At 43.0% G+C, this 16,088-nt stretch overlaps 1 pseudogene; it reads right to left on the bottom strand.

The window, feature by feature from the left end:
* Window positions 1–5,751: 5,751 nt before the first annotated feature.
* Window positions 5,752–6,348, bottom strand: LOC105311328 (annotated as a pseudogene).
* Window positions 6,349–16,088: the final 9,740 nt, after the last annotated feature.

Raw genomic sequence — 16,088 nt, 5'->3', positions numbered from 1 at the left:
AGGATATCCACTCTTGCCACTCCTAATCAACATTGAACTGGAGGTCTTAGTGTGTGAAATTAGGCAAGACAAAGGAATAAGAGGCACGCAGATTGGAAATGAAGAAATAAAACGGTCTCTAGTGCAGGCAACATCATTGTCTACATAGAAAATCTTGAAGTGTGTATAAGGAAGCTGCCGGAACAAACAAATGAGTTTAATAAGATCTTAGAATATAAAGCCTACACACACACGCACACGCGCGCGCACACACACACACACACACACACATATCCTGTATATATTATATATATACATATGTATATATATAAACCCCTCTTATTTCTGTATATTAGCAATATCTAAGTGAAAAAGGAAAATACATAGCATTTAGAAGGGCACCCAGAAAAGCCCACATGAAATACTTAGCTGTAAATCTTATGAAGTGTGTGAAGTTACGTACATTGAAAAGTACAAAGTACTGATGAAAAACACTAAAGACCACCTCAACCAAAGGAGAGGTGTACTGTGTTCATGGATTAGAGTGCTCCACATTGTTATGTCAATTTCCACCAAAACTCATCCACATCTTCCGCACAATTCCAATGAAAATCCAAGCAGGACATTTTGTAGAAACAGGTAAGCTGACTATTAAATTAATGTGGAGTGGCGATAAAAGTAGAACAGCTAAAACAAATTTTGAAAAGAACAAAGTTGGTAGACTCACGCGGTCTGCTTTCAAGCCTTATTATACAACTACCATAATCAGACCAGCGTGGTACCGACAAAAATGTATATAGCGGTGAATGGAACAGGTATGAACCCACATCCGAACGGTCATTTAATTTCTGACGAAGGTGAAAAGGCGATTCAGTAAAGAAAGACATTCTTTTCAGCAAATGGTGTTGAACCAAGTCGACATCCCTATGCAAAATATAAACAAGCGAAATTCATCTCATCCAACACATAAAAATTAACTCGGGGTGGGCCATGCACCTAAATGTAAAACATGAAACCGTAAAACTTCTTGAGAAAGCGTAGGAGGCAATCTCTGAGATCTCGGGTGAGACAAATATGTATTAGACACTGCGCCAAAGCATGACCCATAAAAGAAGAAAATGATAAATTGGACTTCCTCAAAATTAAGAACTTATGATCTCAGAAAGGCACCATTAAGAGAATGAAAGGACGATGCACGGACCAGGAGAAAATATGTGTAAATCACATCTCTGATAAGGAACTTTTATCCAGAATATGTAAAGAATTCTCGATCATAAGGAAAAAAAAGGGGGGGAAACACGGGAGTGCAAGACGTGAACGCACATTTCGCAAAATATATGGACGACAACTAAGCGTATGGAACGATGCTCAGAATCGTTAGTCACTAGAGAATTTCAAACCAAACCGCAATGAGATATCACTACACAATTATTAGCATGTCTAAACTTGAAACACTTAAAATAAGGATGCAGAACACCTGGAACTTCCGTATGTTGCCGGCGAGATTTAAAAACTGGGACAGCCACATTGGAATATGGTTTGGCAGTTTCTTATACAGTTCAACATACATTTACCATAGTACTCGTCGATCCTAGTCCCAGGTATTTATTTAACTGAAACGAAAACCTACATGCACACCAAAACCTCTATGTGGGTGTTTACGCCTGCTTTTTTGTAATTGCCACAGCCTGTATAAAGCAAATATCCTTCAACTGATGAATAGGATAAACCAACCATGTTATATCCATATAATGGAATTCCACTCCACAATCAAAAGGAATGAATTACTAACCCATGCAACGGCATAGATGAATCGCTACCGGATTAGGTCAAGTGAAAGAAGGCAGACTCAAAAGGAAACACGCTGTGCGTTTTCATGTATACGACATTCTGGAAAAGGCAAAAGTATAGACACAGAAAGCAGATAAGTTTTCCGGATGTGGGAGGAGAGATTCACTGTCCGGGCACACAAGATGGGGGGCTTCTGGGAGTGACGGATCTGTTCTATATCTTGATCGTTGTGGTCGTTACACAACTGTGTGCTTTTGTCAAAACTCTCAGAACTGGACATTGAAAAATGTGAATGCCATCGAATGTAAATTTTACCTTGATTGGAAAACCAACTAAATCATAGCGACAAAAGAGAAGAAACTAGGCTTTTAGCCAGGGAAACACATACACACGCGCACACTCACATGTATAACCTAAGAGCACGTAGAGGACATATTCAAATAAGTATACCTTCATGTACGATAATATGAATGGCATCCATAGACGCCCTAGGAAGACATTAAACCCATGATAAACATTTGTAATGAAAATCGTACCTGTGCTGAAAACTTTCGGTAGTCTGGGTTAATTGTTCCTCGTTTTCTAGATAAAAGTGTCATGTGATACAGACCGAAAAGCGCCTAACCTATTCCATCCACATCGAAATATGGATAAAGAATACTTTCACGGTGTACTTGTACCTTTTAAAATAATGTTGACCGCTTGAAATTTAGTGACATATAAAAAGCATTAATTTCGGTTTTAGACAAATGAAACAGTGACTGATGCACGTTTTGCAGTTTGATGACTTTTGTGTAGTCTTTTTGGCCTCATCTTCATCGTAAGTGGGGATTAATAGGCGGATTTGACGATCGTGTTTTGTTTTGATTTTGTTTGTTTGTTTTTTCTTTTCTGTTTATGTTTTGCCCTGCTTTTGTAGAGAAAATTAATCAATATTTCTTCTGGATAGGGGAAAAATCTGGAGCAGAAACTCAAACCTGTAGATAATTAAATCAGTGGCGCCTGTAGCATTTTGTAAAATTCGGGGTTAGCATATGGGCTAAACACGAATTAACTTAAAGGAAATCCTCGATCGTGCAAATTATTTTCATTTGCATGTGACTCCCGAATATATAGTACTCTTCATAGAAGATCGTTTTCATGGGGGAACTGCAGAGCATTTTAGACAATAGCCTTGTGCAAAGAACACCAGATCGGAGACAAGGAGCTACACAAGATTAATAGAGAAATCAAGCCCCAAGGAGACATAAGATTTGAAAAGTCCATTTGATAACTCTATACAGACTAAGGATGAGAAGAGCTAATGAGGACCTATCTACCGTTTGGCAGGCACTGAGCTGTGAACAAACTCTGTCTCTCTTGAACTTCAGAATAGCAAATCTATAAAAGGGGACCGTTTATATAAGTAAAATTGACAAGCATTATTGGTCCCATTTCACACATTGGGAAACCAAGATCCAACGGGGTAACTAAATCGCCTAAAGCCGTATAGCTAGTGGCAGAGCTAGAAGTAACTTCCAGTCTCCCTAATGCAAAATGACATTGGCCCTTAAAGATACAATTTTTTTTTTAAATCTCCATGACTATTTTATAACTACCAATGTGTACTTCTTAATCCCGCCCCCTTTTGGCCCGAGCCCCCAAACCCTCTCCCATCTGGTAACTCTCAAAATGTTCTCTGTATCTATGAGTTTGTTTCTGTTGTCTTTATTTTGTTTTTTAGATTCCAGACGTAAGTGAAGTCACGTGGCATTTGTCTTTGTCTGACTGACTCCACTCAGCACGATACCCTCTGTGTCTACGCATGTTGTCGCGGATGTAACGATTTCATTCTTTTCTTTATTATTTACTTATTTTAGATGGCTGAACAATATTCCATTGTGTATATGTAGCACCTCTTCTTTATCCATGCGCCTACTGATGGACACCCAGGTCGCCTCCATATATTGGCTATGGTAAATATTTACATGTGTTGTAAACAATGCTGCAATAAACGTATGGATTCACATGTCCCTTCAGAGTAGTTTTCTGGGTTTCCTTGGATAAATAACCGGAAGTGGGATGACTGGGTCCTTCTTTGTCTAGCGTCATAGCTTTTGTTTTAAAGTCTATTTGGTCTGGTATAAGTATTGCTACCCCGGCTTTTTTGTTGTCGTTGTCTCCATTTTCATGAGATATCTTTTTCCATCCCTTTACTTGACAGCCTGGGCGTGTCTTTCGATACGAAGCGAAAGAAAATGAAAGAACAACCTAGAGAAGCAGGTCTATCATTTCCTTGGGAAATCTTTTTACTGAGAAATAATTTCTTTCTACCCATAGCCACGAAGACAAGGTAATGAGCTACCTCTTCTCCACATCGTGCAAGGAGAAGCCGGAGGGCACGCTGAGGTTAGGGACAGGCTGGTCTTGAGGTAAACTCTGAGCAGACACAGGTGGTCACATTGTGGAATGAGGCCACGGCCCAGGTGGGGCCAGCAGCTCCCTGCTGTTCCAACACCTCGACCCATCCTCTAACATTAGCTGCCCTGGGCTCGGGGCTGGCTGGGCCATGCTCTCTCTACGCTCTCATTCTGGTGAGCTCATCCGGTCCCATGACCTCAACGCCCTCTATAGTTGATGTCTCCCCTACGAGTATGGATTTCCAGACCCGAGATCCCACCTGAGCGCCAGATTCATTCTTCTGGCTACCTGCATGACGTTTGCACTTGGACGTCTAACGGGCATCTCAGATTTTACAGGACGTGCCTTACCCACCCATCTACCCAGCCGTACCCTCTGCAAACATCCCCAGATTGATAAATAGCACTACCACCAACCCGGTGTTGGAGACCGAACACTAGATCCTAGCTTGATTTCCCCGTTTCCCAATCCTCACCTCTGGTCCATAAGGAAATCTTGTCAACTCGTCCAATCCATCTGGAATTGGTCTACAGCTCTCGATTTCCTCAGTCCGGCCACCATCGCCTCTCACCTGGACCAGCTATAATATCTCCTAACTGGTTTCCCACCTTCAACTCTCCCCCACCCTCTACATTGTGCAAAGCCGTGAGTCACTGTCTTAACGCTGGGCTTGGTGGTGGTGGTGGTGGTGGAGGAGTTATTCTACTTAATATTCAATATCAGAAATTTGAACTTCAGACTTGACCTTTTCTTTTTTCAACCCTTCTAATGAGGTATTTTGTGTGCTTTTGCTACCGTGTTACCATGGTGGGAAAGAAAAAAAAGAGAGAGAGAGAGAGAGAGTACAATTGAAGGGAAAACAAAAAGAGAAACAAAAACAAAAACCCGTATTTGGATGTTTTGTCAGGGCGATGAGCATGTCCGGCATGGCGACCTAGGAAGTCACTCCCATGTCTACGGGAAAGTCCACCTGACGCTCATTGCCCTTTATTGCTGTTGCCCAGGACGGGCTTATCAAAGAGGCCCTCTACTATTCAGACTTCCAAAGCCTTCATGTCGCTACCCAGCAGCGACAAACTAACATTTGCATCATTACGTGAGCTAAAATATTTCAGGCAAAGTCGGAAGACACCTTTTATTTTAATCCTGTCCAATCCCATTCTTCACTTCTTCCTTAGGGGCAACCGGTATCATGAATTCGATACCGCGTTCTTATACTTTAACTATGCACGAGCGCCCACATTCCCCAGGGCCTCAGACCACCTACCTCACCGCACCCCGATCTACCACATTGTTTGTAGGGGGACGATTGATTTTGTGTTTTCCAGGGTCCCACGGAATACCTTCTCCCTCCGTCCATGGAGATCCCGAGTCGGAGCAGAGACTCCTGGATACCAGCTTAAACCTTCGAAGGTGAGGGTTCCGCACACACCAATCAAGCAGAGACCTTTATTTATTTAGGAAGCAGTAACTTTATTGGAAGAAAACAACTTGTGAACATTTCGCAAGGGCAATACCGCAAGATGAATGCTCGGCTTGGTCACCACCGGAAGTCGTGGCTGTGGGAAAGGCAGTCCAGGCTCAGTTCTTCTTGCCGCTGTCGCCCAGGGTGAGCTTGTCAAAGAGGTAGTCCGCCAGGCCAGCTTCCGGGGACCCCATCTTGCGCAGGTTGGTGATATGGTCCCCCAACTCTTTGATGAACTTCGCCTTCTCGTGCAGGTAGTGACGCGTCAGGAAGTCGCACAGGTGGGCGTCGTTCTTGTCGGTGGCCAGCCGGTGCAGATCAAGCAGGCTCTGGTTCACGCGCTTCTCCAGGCTCAAGGCGCACTCCATGGCCCCCAGGCCGTTCTCCCATTCCTGTGGCTCAGGTTTCCTGATGTTGCGCAGGCGGATGCGGCCTCCACGCTGGTTCTGCAGCCACAGCAGCTTCTCCGCGGACTCCCTCTCCTTGCTCGACTGCTGCAGGAAGAACTGGCCGAAGTGCTTCAGGGCCACGTCCTCGCGGTCGAAGTGGAAGGCCATGGACTCGTACACGTAGGAGGCGTAGAGCTCCAGGTTGACCTGGTTGTTGATGGCGGCCTCACAGTCGGGGTGGTAGTTCTGGCGCACACACGGCGACGGCGATGGCGACGGCGGTGGCGGCGGCGGCGGCGGCGGCGGCGGCGGCGGGGTCGTCATGGTTGGCGGCGCTGGCGCGGGGGGCACGAAGGCCGAGGCAGCCGGGAAGCAGGAGCTGCCGGGTGGGCGGCAGCGGAGGCGGGGCCTCTGGGCGTCCCAGGGGTGGGCGACCAGGGCGGCCAGAGAAGACCTGCTGAGGTATTAGGCCGCGCTGGCCGTTAGCTCTGAAACGGGCCGGAAGAGGAAAACCGTTACTCCAGCGTCGCGGGGGCGGGGGGAGGAGGGGGCTCTGAGCGGGCCGCGTGTCATCGACGTGTTCCGGGTTCCATCGGAGCCTGGGTGGGGCAGGGAGAGTCTGCCCTGAGCGCCTGACATCTAATGAGTTTTCAGTTTTTCGATAATATTTCTGTTTCGCTAGAACTTTATCTGTCCTCTAATTGTCTCCGGCTATAGAAAACGTTTAATATTTTATAGATCCATTTTCTTCCCTTAAAATCGTGAGAATGTGAATTTCGATTTTTGACAAACTTCCCTCCCGTTTCCTGTATCGTGTCTGGGTTTCCCACACACTTCGCCCCCGAAATCGTTCTGGATTGTTTTTTCATTTTTATTAATCTTTTCTTTTCTTTTCTTTCTTTTCTCTTTTTTCTTTTTTTTTCTTTTTCCATCGTCACCTTAGATTTTACTTTCCCCATATATCGGGCAAAACTTTGTTCATTTATATTTGTGGATAAAGGACTCGCTCGATCAGCCTAGGTAATTAGTACGATCTGACCTAGAGCTGTGACGTCGCTTTCACTAGTAGGCATCTGCTTAAAGCGGGAGGGCAGAAAGTGTCCGTTATTTAGGGGCATTCTCCTTTGGGGGTACGCGGCATGGAGCCTACAGGTAAGACAGGGACGCTTCCTGTCGCCAAAATAAATATGATATTTCTGACATTGGGAGACTAGTGTTTTTCCCTTCTACGTAGATGTGTCCTATTGTTTCCCTTCTGTGCAGGTCTGCAGTCGTCTTAAAGTCATCCGCTGTCTTTGGGGTGTACTTTGGGGAGATTAAAGGGGTCAAATGCCACAAGCGCTTAGGGGTGGCGGAGGGTCAGAGCAGGGTAGGGTAAAACAGATCTGCTGTTCACAGAGTAGCTCTTTAATCTCACAGTCGAGCAAGGACCCTCCACAGTGTCGCAATTTTCATTTACTCTGTTCTTAGAGTTTCTCTGAACGTGATCAGGTTTTCCATGGCAGATGTTTCAAATTCTCCGAATTAACCAGTTTGCTAGCCTCCTCTTTTGCTACCTTTCAACAACTCCTCTCCATTTCCGGTCTCGCGATGGCACTCTTTCGTGTGTGCGCGCGCATGCACAGATAGTTTTTGTGTTCGGTTTACCAACATGATTCAATTGTTTTTTTTAAAATAAAAATGAAAACGCCCACTTTCTGAATAGGCAATACATTTACACAGTTCGAAATCCACGGTGGTCTCCGCCGTCAACCATTGGATATTGTTTCTGATAACCAGGAGGAGAAACAGGATGAAAAAGAGGAAATCATACTCATGTTAAGAAAAAAGCATAGAGTCAGAATGAAGAAACTTTAGAGACATATTCTTTAGTTGCACGTTCTTTTTCCTAGTGCACATAGAGCATTTACCAAGATAGACCATATTCTAGGCCACAACACAAGGTTCCGTAAACAGTAGTACATTATTCATACCAGGAAAGGTACGTTCTCCGATGACAGTGAAATTGGATGAGAAATCATTAACATAAAGATATCAGTAGAAACACCCAAATATTTGGAAGCTAATGATACATTTTCAAACAACCGAAGGCTCGAAGAAGATATCAAAGGGAAAGTAGAAATTATTTAGAATTGAATGAAAGCGACAACACAGCTTAACACTTGTGAGTTGTAAAGTAGTACTTGCGTGTTGATTCATAACATTAAATTCCTGTATGAGAACAGAAGAAATGTCTCCCATCCATTATCTAAGCTTTTACCTCTTAAAAGTAGAAAAAGAAGACTAAAATACACCCAATTCAAGCAGAAGGAAGGAAATTATAAAGATATGAGCAGAAAACAGTGAAATAGAAAGCAAAGAAAACAATAGATTAAGTCAATGACATCGAAGTAGGTACTTTGAGAAAATCAAACAAACAAAAAGGTAAATCTTTAGGTAGGCCAATCATCGTGGGTGTGTGGGGGGGGAGGCGGGGTGTGGGGCGGGTGGTGAGGAGGGAGAGAGAGAGAGAAGACACAATTACCAGTTTCAGGAATGAGAGAGAAAACATCACTACGGATCCCACATTCAAAGGATGATAAGGGAATATAACTGTGATATGGGGTTATAAAGAAATATCCATTTTAGTTTTCATGCCCAGCTCCCGGCCAGAGGTCCTAAAACCCTTGTGATGTTCTAAGTGATAAGAGTAACAGAAGCATGTTTGGTTGCAATACTTGGTTTTTGTCCCCAGTTCCTGAAAGCTCTGGAGCGGTCAAGGTGAAAGGAGCATCTTTTGTTATTTGTAACAAACTCCTTTCAGCCACCCCTGAGTGCATGATAATGAGGCGACTTTTGGGAAGCCCCTAAAGATGGAGGGCTGGTTGCCAGGGGAACCAATCATGAGATTAGAGAGTTGGAGCTTTCAGTCCTTCATCCTGACTTTTGGAAGGGAGGGGAGCTGGAGGCTGAGTTAATCACAGATGGCCAGTGATTTTATTAATCACGCCGATTGTAATGTGGCCTCCATTAAAACCCTAATCAAAAGGGTTCAGAAAGCTTCTGGGTTGGTGAACATGGGGAGGTGCTGGGAGGGTGGATGCAACCAGGGAGGGCATGGATCCTCAATGCCCCTTGTCCCTAGACCTTGCCCTGCGCATCTCTTCCATGCGGCTGATCCTGAGTTGTATCCTGTTACAATAAACTAGTAAACTAGTAAGTAAACTGTTTTCCTGAGTTCTGTGAGCCTTTCTAGAAATTTATCATACCTGAGGAGGTTAGAGGAACTTCCATTCTCTAGCCTCTCGGTCAGAAGGTAGACAGGTGAGAACCTAGACCTGCAATCGGTGCCTGAATTGGGGGGTCGGGGGCAACTGTATGGGACTGAGTCCTTCACCTGTGGGATCTGCGCAAAGTCTAGGTAGGTGGTGCCGTAGCTGAAGTTTCGGACTCCCCGTTGGTATCTAGAAAGATGGAGAATCAGTCGGTGTGAGGAGAAAAAAAAATACACATTTGTTGTCAGAAGTGTTTTCTTCGGTGATAAACAACTGTATGCCAATAAACGCAACAACATAGGTGAAGTTAAACTGCGGGTTAAGCTAACATATGAACTTAGATAACAAAAAAATTCTAACTAAAAGTGGTACTAAAAGAAATCGACATTGCTAAGTTGCGTACACACAGGTACCAAGAAGAAAAATATACCGTGAATGGCCCTGTATCTATCGCGTACCCTGCATTTTTACTTACTCGCCCCACAAAGAAAACTCCGGGCCCACATGGCTTTACCGAGGAACTCTGCTAAACATTTAAGTAATAAATAAGCAAAGTATACAAACTCTTTTAGAAAACTGAAGAGGAAGGAATATTTCCCAGCATGTCCTATGAGGTCAGCATTACTCTCATACCAAAACCGGGCAAAACGTACAAGACAACTGCAAACCGGAATTCTTCATAAACATAGGTACAGATAATCTTAACAATGTTTTAGGAAATTGAGTCCAATAATGTACGCGAGAATAATATAGTATGATGAAGTGGGGTTCATCCCAGGAAAGCAAGGCTGGTTCAACATTCGAAAGTCAGTCAGCGTAATTCATCATATTAACGGGCTAAAGAAAAACGTAATGTAAGCATCTCGATACATTCATAAAAAAAAAATAGACAAATTCAATTACCCATGCCTGGTTTTTAAAAACATCTTAGCAAACTAAGAATAGGAGAGAACATTCCCAACCTCATATAGGGCTTCTGTTGAAAACCTACACCCAGCATCATGCTTACTTGTAGAAGGTTGAATGATTTCCACCCTGTGATCAGCAACAAGGCAAGGATATCCACTCTTGCCACTCCTAATCAACATTGAACTGGAGGTCTTAGTGTGTGAAATTAGGCAAGACAAAGGAATAAGAGGCACGCAGATTGGAAATGAAGAAATAAAACGGTCTCTAGTGCAGGCAACATCATTGTCTACATAGAAAATCTTGAAGTGTGTATAAGGAAGCTGCCGGAACAAACAAATGAGTTTAATAAGATCTTAGAATATAAAGCCTACACACACACGCACGCGCGCACACACACACACACACACACACACACATATCCTGTATATATTATATATATACATATATATATATATATATATATATATATATATATATATATATATATATATATATATATATATAAACCCCTCTTATTTCTGTATATTAGCAATATCTAAGTGAAAAAGGAAAATACATAGCATTTAGAAGGGCACCCAGAAAAGCCCACATGACGTACATTGAAAAGTACAAAGTACTGATGAAAAACACTAAAGACCACCTCAACCAAAGGAGAGGTGTACTGTGTTCATGGATTAGAGTGCTCAACATTGTTATGTCAATTTCCACCAAAACTGATCCACATCTTCCGCACAATTCCAATGAAAATCCAAGCAGGACATTTTGTAGAAACAGGTAAGCTGACTATTAAATTAATGTGGAGTGGCGATAAAAGTAGAACAGCTAAAACAAAGTTTGAAAAGAACAAAGTTGGTAGACTCACGCGGTCTGCTTTCAAGCCTTATTATAAAACTACCATAATCAGACCAGCGTGGTACCGACAAAAATGTATATAGAGGTGAATGGAACAGGCATGAACCCACATCCGAACGGTCATGTAATTTCTGACGAAGGTGAAAAGGCGATTCAGTAAAGAAAGACATTCTTTTCAGCAAATGGTGTTGAACCAAGTCGACATCCCTATGCAAAATATAAACAAGCGAAATTCATCTCATCCAACACATAAAAATTAACTCGGGGTGGGCCATGCACCTAAATGTAAAACATGAAACCGTAAAACTTCTTGAGAAAGCGTAGGAGGCAATCTCTGAGATCTCGGGTGAGACAAATATGTATTAGACACTGCGCCAAAGCATGACCCATAAAAGAAGAAAATGATAAATTGGACTTCCTCAAAATTAAGAACTTATGATCTCAGAAAGGCACCATTAAGAGAATGAAAGGACGATGCACGGACCAGGAGAAAATATGTGTAAATCACATCTCTGATAAGGAACTTTTATCCAGAATATGTAAAGAATTCTCGATCATAAGGAAAAAAAAAGGGGGGGAAACACGGGAGTGCAAGACGTGAACGCACATTTCGCAAAATATATGGACGACAACTAAGCGTATGGAACGATGCTCAGAATCGTTAGTCACTAGAGAATTTCAAACCAAACCGCAATGAGATATCACTACACAATTATTAGCATGTCTAAACTTGAAACACTTAAAATAAGGATGCAGAACACCTGGAACTTCCGTATGTTGCCGGCGAGATTTAAAAACTGGGACAGCCACATTGGAATATGGTTTGGCAGTTTCTTATACAGTTCAACATACATTTACCATAGTACTCGTCGATCCTAGTCCCAGGTATTTATTTAACTGAAACGAAAACCTACATGCACACCAAAACCTCTATGTGGGTGTTTACGCCTGCTTTTTTGTAATTGCCACAGCCTGTATAAAGCAAATATCCTTCAACTGATGAATAGGATAAACCAACCATGTTATATCCATATAATGGAATTCCACTCCACAATCAAAAGGAATGAATTACTAACCCATGCAACGGCATAGATGAATCGCTACCGGATTAGGTCAAGTGAAAGAAGGCAGACTCAAAAGGAAACACGCTGTGCGTTTTCATGTATACGACATTCTGGAAAAGGCAAAAGTATAGACACAGAAAGCAGATAAGTTTTCCGGATGTGGGAGGAGAGATTCACTGTCCGGGCACACAAGATGGGGGGCTTCTGGGAGTGACGGATCTGTTCTATATCTTGATCGTTGTGGTCGTTACACAACTGTGTGCTTTTGTCAAAACTCTCAGAACTGGACATTGAAAAATGTGAATGCCATTGAATGTAAATTTTACCTTGATTGGAAAACCAACTAAATCATAGCGACAAAAGAGAAGAAACTAGGCTTTTAGCCAGGGAAACACATACACACGCGCACACTCACATGTATAACCTAAGAGCACGTAGAGGACATATTCAAATAAGTATACCTTCATGTACGATAATATGAATGGCATCCATAGACGCCCTAGGAAGACATTAAACCCATGATAAACATTTGTAATGAAAATCGTACCTGTGCTGAAAACTTTCGGTAGTCTGGGTTAATTGTTCCTCATTTTCTAGATAAAAGTGTCATGTGATACAGACCGAAAAGCGCCTAACCTATTCCATCCACATCGAAATATGGATAAAGAATACTTTCACGGTGTACTTGTACCTTTTAAAATAATGTTGACCGCTTGAAATTTAGTGACATATAAAAAGCATTAATTTCGGTTTTAGACAAAAGAAACAGTGACTGATGCACGTTTTGCAGTTTGATGACTTTTGTGTAGTCTTTTTGGCCTCATCTTCATCGTAAGTGGGGATTAATAGGCGGATTTGACGATCGTGTTTTGTTTTGATTTTGTTTGTTTGTTTTTTCTTTTCTGTTTATGTTTTGCCCTGCTTTTGTAGAGAAAATTAATCAATATTTCTTCTGGATAGGGGAAAAATCTGGAGCAGAAACTCAAACCTGTAGATAATTAAATCAGTGGCGCCTGTAGCATTTTGTAAAATTCGGGGTTAGCATATGGGCTAAACACGAATTAACTTAAAGGAAATCCTCGATCGTGCAAATTATTTTCATTTGCATGTGACTCCCGAATATATAGTACTCTTCATAGAAGATCGTTTTCATGGGGGAACTGCAGAGCATTTTAGACAATAGCCTTGTGCAAAGAACACCAGATCGGAGACAAGGAGCTACACAAGATTAATAGAGAAATCAAGCCCCAAGGAGACATAAGATTTGAAAAGTCCATTTGATAACTCTATACAGACTAAGGATGAGAAGAGCTAATGAGGACCTATCTACCGTTTGGCAGGCACTGAGCTGTGAACAAACTCTGTCTCTCTTGAACTTCAGAATAGCAAATCTATAAAAGGGGACCGTTTATATAAGTAAAATTGACAAGCATTATTGGTCCCATTTCACACATTGGGAAACCAAGATCCAACGGGGTAACTAAATCGCCTAAAGCCATATAGCTAGTGGCAGAGCTAGAAGTAACTTCCAGTCTCCCTAATGCAAAATGACATTGGCCCTTAAAGATACAATTTTTTTTTTTAATCTCCATGACTATTTTATAACTACCAATGTGTACTTCTTAATCCCGCCCCCTTTTGGCCGAGCCCCCAAACCCTCTCCCATCTGGTAACTCTCAAAATGTTCTCTGTATCTATGAGTTTGTTTCTGTTGTCTTTATTTTGTTTTTTAGATTCCAGACGTAAGTGAAGTCACGTGGCATTTGTCTTTGTCTGACTGACTCCACTCAGCACGATACCCTCTGTGTCTACGCATGTTGTCGCGGATGTAACGATTTCATTCTTTTCTTTATTATTTATTTATTTTAGATGGCTGAACAATATTCCATTGTGTATATGTAGCACCTCTTCTTTATCCATGCGCCTACTGATGGACACCCAGGTCGCCTCCATATATTGGCTATGGTAAATATTTACATGTGTTGTAAACAATGCTGCAATAAACGTATGGATTCACATGTCCCTTCAGAGTAGTTTTCTGGGTTTCCTTGGATAAATAACCGGAAGTGGGATGACTGGGTCCTTCTTTGTCTAGCGTCATAGCTTTTGTTTTAAAGTCTATTTGGTCTGGTATAAGTATTGCTACCCCGGCTTTTTTGTTGTCGTTGTCTCCATTTTCATGAGATATCTTTTTCCATCCCTTTACTTGACAGCCTGGGCGTGTCTTTCGATACGAAGCGAAAGAAAATGAAAGAACAACCTAGAGAAGCAGGTCTATCATTTCCTTGGGAAATCTTTTTACTGAGAAATAATTTCTTTCTACCCATAGCCACGAAGACAAGGTAATGAGCTACCTCTTCTCCACATCGTGCAAGGAGAAGCCGGAGGGCACGCTGAGGTTAGGGACAGGCTGGTCTTGAGGTAAACTCTGAGCAGACACAGGTGGTCACATTGTGGAATGAGGCCACGGCCCAGGTGGGGCCAGCAGCTCCCTGCTGTTCCAACACCTCGACCCATCCTCTAACATTAGCTGCCCTGGGCTCGGGGCTGGCTGGGCCATGCTCTCTCTACGCTCTCATTCTGGTGAGCTCATCCGGTCCCATGACCTCAACGCCCTCTATAGTTGATGTCTCCCCTACGAGTATGGATTTCCAGACCCAAGATCCCACCTGAGCGCCAGATTCATTCTTCTGGCTACCTGCATGACGTTTGCACTTGGACGTCTAACGGGCATCTCAGATTTTACAGGACGTGCCTTACCCACCCATCTACCCAGCCGTACCCTCTGCAAACATCCCCAGATTGATAAATAGCACTACCACCAACCCGGTGTTGGAGACCGAACACTAGATCCTAGCTTGATTTCCCCGTTTCCCAATCCTCACCTCTGGTCCATAAGGAAATCTTGTCAACTCGTCCAATCCATCTGGAATTGGTCTACAGCTCTCGATTTCCTCAGTCCGGCCACCATCGCCTCTCACCTGGACCAGCTATAATATCTCCTAACTGGTTTCCCACCTTCAACTCTCCCCCACCCTCTACATTGTGCAAAGCCGTGAGTCACTGTCTTAACGCTGGGCTTGGTGGTGGTGGTGGTGGAGGAGTTATTCTACTTAATATTCAATATCAGAAATTTGAACTTCAGACTTGACCTTATCTTTTTTCAACCCTTCTAATGAGGTATTTTGTGTGCTTTTGCTACCGTGTTACCGTGGTGGGAAAGAAAAAAAAAGAGAGAGAGAGAGAGACAGAGAGAGAGAGAGAGAGTACAATTGAAGGGAAAACAAAAAGAGAAACAAAAACAAAAACCCGTATTTGGATGTTTTGTCAGGGCGATGAGCATGTCCGGCATGGCGACGTAGGAAGTCACTCCCATGTCTACGGGAAAGTCCACCTGACGCTCATTGCCCATTATTGCTGTTGCCCAGGACGGGCTTATCAAAGAGGCCCTCTACTATTCAGACTTCCAAAGCCTTCATGTCGCTACCCAGCAGCGACAAACTAACATTTGCATCATTACGTGAGCTAAAATATTTCAGGCAAAGTCGGAAGACACCTTTTATTTTAATCCTGTCCAATCCCATTCTTCACTTCTTCCTTAGGGGCAACCGGTATCATGAATTCGATACCGCGTTCTTACACTTTAACTATGCACGAGCGCCCACATTCCCCAGGGCCTCAGACCACCTACCTCACCGCACCCCGATCTACCACATTGTTTGTAGGGGGACGATTGATTTTGTGTTTTCCAGGGTCCCACGGAATACCTTCTCCCTCCGTCCATGGAGATCCCGAGTCGGAGCAGAGACTCCTGGATACCAGCTTAAACCTTCGAAGGTGAGGGTTCCGCACACACCAATCAAGCAGAGACCTTTATTTATTTAGGAAGCAGTAACTTTATTGGAAGAAAACAACTTGTGAACATTTCGCAAGGGCAATACCGCAAGATGAATGCTCGGCTTGGTCACCACCGGAAGTCGTGTGA

This window comes from Pteropus vampyrus, unplaced genomic scaffold (assembly GCF_000151845.1).
Source record: "Pteropus vampyrus isolate Shadow unplaced genomic scaffold, Pvam_2.0 Scaffold1000003238, whole genome shotgun sequence".
NCBI classification, from domain to species: Eukaryota; Metazoa; Chordata; class Mammalia; order Chiroptera; family Pteropodidae; genus Pteropus; species Pteropus vampyrus.
This window is presented reverse-complemented; position numbering and strand designations above follow the sequence as displayed.